Consider the following 7,046-nt stretch of genomic DNA (forward strand, 5'->3'; position numbering starts at 1 on the left):
ACAAAAGTGGTCTTGTGTACAGTCAGTCGTCTCTAGGGTGCGCTAACTCCGTGAGGTCTGCGCTCCGTAGCGCCCAGAGTGACGCCTAGCGGCAGCGCCTGGTTCGAGATTGAGCATCTTTGAGTGTCGTCGAAGCATCAGACATGCGTTGTTTATGGTTTATGGGGGTTTAACGTCCCAAAGCGACTCAGGCTGTGAGGGACGCATTGTGAGGGACTGCAGGCAAGGTAAAGTAAATGAGGGGCCCGTTAGACAAACTTATGATGGGAGCCAACAGTCACCGAAACCAAGGTGCATAGGGGAACGCTATTTTTTTGTGTTATGCTTATCAGTGGGATAATATTACTTAGATTAATAAATCGCTTAAAGAAAATTACTTATATAAAGCAGCAGAAAAAACAACCATGCCGCCGGTGGGATCCTAACCCACGACCTCCGAATACCGCGTCCGGTGCTCTTACCAACAGAGCTACGGCGACGGCTGTCCAATCTGCTGCTCTCGTGGGTATTTATGTTTATTGGGTGTACGCGAACCTTGAGAGTGTTCACCAGGTTGTTTTTTCTGCTGCTTTATATAAGTAATTTTCTTTAAGCGATTTATTAATCTAAGTAATATTATCCCAGTGATAAGCATAACACATTAAAAAAAAATAGCGTTCCCCTATGCACCTTAGTTTCGGTGACTGTTGGCTCCCTTCATAAGTGTATATATATATATATATATATATATATATATATATATATATATATATATATATATATATATATATATATATATATATATATATATATACCTTTGTCCGTAAAGTTTCGAGACTGATTTATTTTCTTCCCTAGAAATCATTCTCCAAAACAATGTTGGTGCGTATGTTTAGCGCTCTCTTTTCGGGCTAACCTGAGCTATTTATGTTAATTGCTGTGGCAGCCGCTAGATGGCACTACATCTAGAAGAATACGTTGTCACTAGTCGTCGGCGCAATCTACTGTGAGTGAATGTGGAGAAATGGACGTCCACCTCGGACAGCGTGTAAACATAAAATCATGTGTGACGCTCGGCAAGGCAGCCACACAGACGTACGAGCTCCTTCGTGGCGCCTGCGGCAACGATACATTATCGCGGGCGCGAGTTTTCGAGTGGCGCAAGAGGTTCGTTTCGGAGAAAATGTCGGTGGAAGACGACACAAGGCAGGGGCGCCCTTACACCTTACGGAATGAAAACAACGTGGCTCGGATCAGGGAAATCGTGCAGCAAGACCGATCCATTACAGTCCGTATGCTATCAGTTGCTCTCGATTAGTAAGACAACATGTCACCAAAATTTGCGTGAGAACTTGGGGAAACTAAAGCTGAATGCCAGACTTGTTCCGCACTCCCTCACACAGGACCAGAAGGACACGCGGGCATCAGTGAGCTCTGATTTGCCCTCCGAGGCAGAGAAGGTTGCTGCATTCGTTGACAGCATCATTGCTGAAGAAGAAACATGGTGTTTTCAATACGATCCTCAAAGAAAGAAGCGGAGCGCCGACTGGCGGTCGACAGGCTCTCCGGCATCGAGAAAGGTGCGGCGACAGAAGACCAAACCAAAACAAAGACGATGCTGATAATTTTTTTCGACGCCAGAGGTGTCATACACCCCGAGTTCGTCCCACAAGGGCAGACGGTGAATCAGGAGTTTTATATCCACGTGCTCCAGCACATGCGTGATGCACTGCGACGCCGTCACCTTGACTTATGGGCATCTGGACAATAGAGCCTTCTCCACGATAACGCAAGGCCGCACACTGCTCTCAGCGCGACAAAATTTCTTGCCAAACAAAACATTACTGTACTTCCCCATCCGCCATACTCGCCTGACCTTCTCCATTCGTTTTTTTTCCTGTTTCCTCGTGTGAAGAAAGCCCTAAAAGGTCGCTGGATGGGGAGCGTGGAGGCGATTGAAGACGCCACGACATAGGAGCTGACAGCCCTGCAAAAAGAAGCGTTTTCCAACTGTTTCCAAGACCTCAAGAAGCGTTGGAAGTTGTGTATAGGCTGCAATGGAGACTATTTCAAAGGGGTGCTGCACAAACGATTTCAATGTTAAACGCATTTTTTAAAATGGACTTAATCTCGGAACATTACGAACAAATATTTAATATATATATATATATATATATATATATATATATATATATATATATATATATATATATATATATATATATATATATATATATATATATATATATATATATATATATATATATGAAGGAAGCCACCAGTCACCGACACCAAGGTGCATAGGGGATTGTTTCTATTTTTTTTAAATTTGTAGTGACAATCAATTTGTTTAAAGCAAATTACTTATAAAGCAGCAGAAAAACGACCATGTCGCCGGTGGGATCCGAACCCACGACCTCCGAATATCGCGTCCGGTGCTCTACCAACTGAGCTACGGCGACGGTTGTCTAATCTGCTGCTTTCGTGGGTATTTATGTTTTTCCATGTAAGCGAACCTTGAGAGTGTTCACCAGCGCCACTCTCGTCCATAGCTGTGGACGTAGCACGTCCTGTAATACCGCGAGTGTGACGTAGAAGGTCATCTAACGGCGAGGGCGGAAACGTGCGAGAAGCCTCTTATGCTACCTATGGCATCAAGACTGCCAGAACCGAGACCCTCGTTGAGCTATTAGCAGACAAGGTAAATGAAATGAGGGGCTCGTTTGACAAACATATGAAGGAAACCACCAATCAGCGAAACCAAAGTGCATAGGGAACTATTACGGTTGACTCTGTGGAAGCAAGAGATGCGTTTCTACTGGGAGTCGCCGCCGTGTGAGTCACCGTAGGTTAGAATGAGAACGCAGGGTTCTCTATTTTTTTTAATTCTTAGTGCCAATCAATTTGTTTAAAGAAAATTACTTATAAAGCAGCAGAAAGAACTGCTTTATAAGTAATTTTTTTAAACAAATTAATTGACACTACAAATTAAAAAAAAATATATTTCTCAAACGAGCCCCTCATTTCGTTTGCCTTATATATATATATATATATATATATATATATATATATATATATATATATATATATATATATATATATATATATATATATATATATATATATATATATATATATATAGTGTGCGCGCGCGCGCGCGCGCGCGCGCGTGTGTGTGTGTGTGTGTGTGTGTGTGTGTGTGTGTGTGTGTGTGTGTGTGTGTGTGTGTGTGTGTGTGTGTGTGTGTGTGTGTGTGTGTGTGTGTGTGTGTGTGTGTGTGTGTTGTGATTTACCGCTTGCGGTTGTGGCTATGATACTTGATCGCTCCAGCAGCGCTGTACCTTTCTCCAATGTGCTGTTTTGGCGTCGTGCTGTTTTTCGCTGTGCCATTTTGTCTGCGCCGTTTTGTACGGCGTGCTGTTTTTACGTTGTGCTTGGCGAAATTATGTTTTATAGGAGCGGATTTCCACTGTAACATCGTGATGTTTATAGACTTTAGATGACTATTTCATGTGCAGGAGTTTAAATGTGGTGTCGGGAGCAGTGATGCTTGCTGGCCGTGAGAGCATCCCACGAACGACATATTCAGCGATTCCACAGCGGTCCGGTGACGTCACCTAGCGACGAAGTTCTGAGACATCTGCACCGCTCGTGCGGAAAGAGCGGGGAACAAGTGTGCGCCGCGCGCGGACAGCGGACGCTAAGGTCGCTGTGAGAAGTATCACGTGGGAAGGCTGCACGGAAGGGGCGAGCAGTAGGCAGGCGGCGCGCGGTGCTTTTGAATTCAGATTGCGCCCTTCCGGCGGTTCTCAGCATGATGCTTTGAGACTTGAAGACTTGATAGCAAGGACGCCCTCTCCGCATATTATTTGCGGAGACTTCAATGCTCATAATGAAATTTGGGGCAGCTCACATACATGTGCCCGAGGTGCCAAGCTTGCAAAACTTCTCTCCAAGCATTCAGTTCAGCCATTAAATGACGGCAGCATCACCTACCTCCGAGGCCCGTCGACTACCAGCAGCATCGACGTGACATTTGTCACAAGTTCATTCGCCCACAACTTTGGCTGGTGCACTGATTTGGAGACACGTGGAAGCGACCATTACCCAATCCTCATATCGGCTTTCCATGCGCAGAGGAACCCAAAGAAATTCCTTATAAAATCTACAGACTGGGACGCATACAAGGACGCTGTAAGCAGACAGAGGAGTTACTGCGGCAACTCGCAATGAGGAATTAGCATCGACAATTGCGTATTGCCTGAGGGCGAGTACACAACTTACAGCTAAAAATGATAACCTACCTTCAAATGATGACACATTCCAAAGGCTTTGCGCTATACGCAGGCGAGCTGAAAGGAAAGCTCTGCGCACAAAAAGCCTCGATGACCTACGTGCATGCCGACGGGCACAACGTCACATTCGACGCTACATGGATAAACTCAGTCGGCAAAAGTGGCGTGACTTTTGTTCTACGCTGGATGTGCGCAAACCAGTAACCAATATTTGGCGGATAGTTAGAGGTATGCGCACGCCACTTCAACAACTCCACCCCTTCGCTGCACTCTCCCTTCACGATCAAAAATCTATAAAAGAAGTCTCAGAAGAATACTGCAAGCTGCTGTCGGCAGGGTCAGGGCATTCGACACTCTCCGCAGATGGTCAAACAGGCATCCCAAAGGCGGCAGTGCCAGCGTTAGACCTGCCTTTCACAATGGAAGAACTATCCACAGCTATCGCGGAGACAAACAGGCACACGTCTCCGGGTCATGATGAGGTGATCTATGACGCCATTGCAAAGCTACCCCCCACCTCCCGTCTTCGACTCCTGGAGTATTACAATTCTTCCTGGATGGCTGGTGAGGTCCCCACGGAATGGAAGCTGGCGAAAATCGTGCCCGTTTTGAAACCCTGTAAGCAGCCAACAAGCTACGCATCATTCCGGCCCATTGCCCTACTGAGCTGCGTAGGTAAGCTCATGGAGCGCATGATCTGCAAGCGCATAACTTGGTCCCTAGAAAGCCGAAATGAGTTCCCCCAAGAAATGAACGGGTTCCGTCAAAACAGGTCTGCGACTGACAATATCATCGCCCTCGTCTCATCAATTGAAGAGTACCTTCATGCTGGGTACATCCCAACAGCCGTTTTCCTAGACATCAAGGCCGCTTTTGACTCCGTCTTTCACCATGCAATTCTCGCAGCCTTTGGCAGTCTTGGCCTTGGAGGAAGGCTATACAAGTGGATTGGGCATTATTTAAAAGAACGACAAATTTTTATTACCACTCCAAACGGTCCAACACGCTTTCACGCAGTGGAGAGGGGCGTACCACAGGGAGCGGTGCTCAGCCCTCTCCTGTTAAATATTGTCCTTATTCACATAAGAAGACACCTACCGCGAGGGGTCCGCATAACAATTTATGCTGATGATATCTGCATCTGGACCGCGTCACGTTCGCGCTATATTACCCAGCAACGTCTTCAGAGAGCACTATTGCACATTTCGATGTACCTGGCTTCCAGAGGTCTTCGTCTCTCGCCAGAAAAGAGTGTTGCAATGGCGTTTACAAGAAAAACGATGACCCGATATCCGCTGCTCCTAGGCGGACGATCGCTGCCATATGTACGATCTCAGCGATTCCTGGGTGTTGTAATCGACTGTCATGGTCACCTCAGATCAAAAAACTCCGTGCGAGGATTACTGCAGCATCGCAAGTGTTCAGGTTCATGGCGGGAACAAGGTGGGGTAGCAACTGCCGATCAATGCTTCTGCTTGAAAAAGCCTACGTTGAAGGAACCTTGCGCTACTGTCTACCAGTGCTTCAAAGATTATCTACATCAAGCAATAAGACTCTCAATGCCGCACGGAACAACTGCCTGCGAATATGTCTTGGCCTCCCAAAGGGTTCCTCTGCATCAGGAACAGTAGCGGAGGCAGGATGTCTCCCACTAGAGGTAATTGCCGCCCAGGAAACTATGCGTACCCATCTCCGCCATGTCCTGCAAGGGAAGAAGCACTTCCTACACCGTGTCCACCTAACTCACAGCAACTCTAGCTCTGGCCAGGCAGTGCAGCTCCTGCCCCTTCCTACTATTAATCAGCCTCAGAAACTACTACCTCTGGCCTTTCCTCCATGGACACTCTCTCCTCTAAAGGTGAAGAAGTCTGTTCCAGGTGTGAATACAAAGAGCCGCATGCCACAGGCAGCACTTCTGCAAGCTACTCTCGCCTACTTAATCGAAGAATATACGCAGCACACCCATATCTTCACCGATGGTTCAACTACTAAAGAAACTTCTTCTTGTGGCCTTTATGTGCCCTCAACAGGCCATGCCCTTTCTTACCGGCTGCAGCGGAGGACCTCCTCTACAACAGCTGAGCTTCACGGCATTAAGGAAGCTGTTTCTTACATCCTGCGCCGAACCGCCGGCCGTTGGGTTATCTTCACCGATTCAAAAGCGTCTCTGCAGATCCTGGCCAACCTGCTGAAGAAAACGAATCACCAGCCAGTTTCCCTGGACATTGGGTATATCCATCATTTAGCTATTGCCGCAGGCCACTGCATAACATTTCAGTGGGTACCTGCTCACTGTGGCATTATGGCTAATGAAAAAGCAGATGAAGCGGCCCGTAAGGGCCATCAACATCAGAGATACATTCGAAGTTTTCTCACGAAATCTGATGCGTCCCAAATGGCTAAAAGTTTTGCGTATGAAGAAACGTATCGGCTTTGGAGTTTGCCGACACATCAGTACCAATTTCCTCACCCAATCGACCCACATCTTAGATCAAGACTCTCACCCAGAATTCCTCGACAACTCGAAACACTTTATCACCGACTTCGTCTGAATGCTGCATATACGAATGGCCTGCGATACCGTTTTGGACAAATGAACAGTCCGCATTGTGACAACTGTGCTTCGATAGAAACTGTGGAACATATCCTGCTTGAGTGCCCTGCGTATGCTAACGAGCGTGCGTACTATGAACATTGCATGCAGAAGCTCTGCCCAGTGCCCCTAACAATGGACAATGTTTTAGGCCCCTTAGCCTGCTTCAGGCAACAGAG

General features: G+C 46.8%; 1 non-coding gene across 1 annotated transcript; it reads right to left on the reverse strand.

Annotated features, from left to right (window-relative positions):
• Positions 1–2,368: 2,368 nt before the first annotated feature.
• On the reverse strand, positions 2,369–2,441 carry TRNAS-CGA (transfer RNA serine (anticodon CGA)). The gene has a single exon. It is a non-coding gene; the product is annotated as a tRNA-Ser (tRNA).
• Between the last annotated feature and the right edge of the window lie 4,605 nt (positions 2,442–7,046).

Source organism: Amblyomma americanum, chromosome 3 (assembly GCF_052857255.1).
Source record: "Amblyomma americanum isolate KBUSLIRL-KWMA chromosome 3, ASM5285725v1, whole genome shotgun sequence".
Taxonomy (NCBI): Eukaryota; Metazoa; Arthropoda; class Arachnida; order Ixodida; family Ixodidae; genus Amblyomma; species Amblyomma americanum.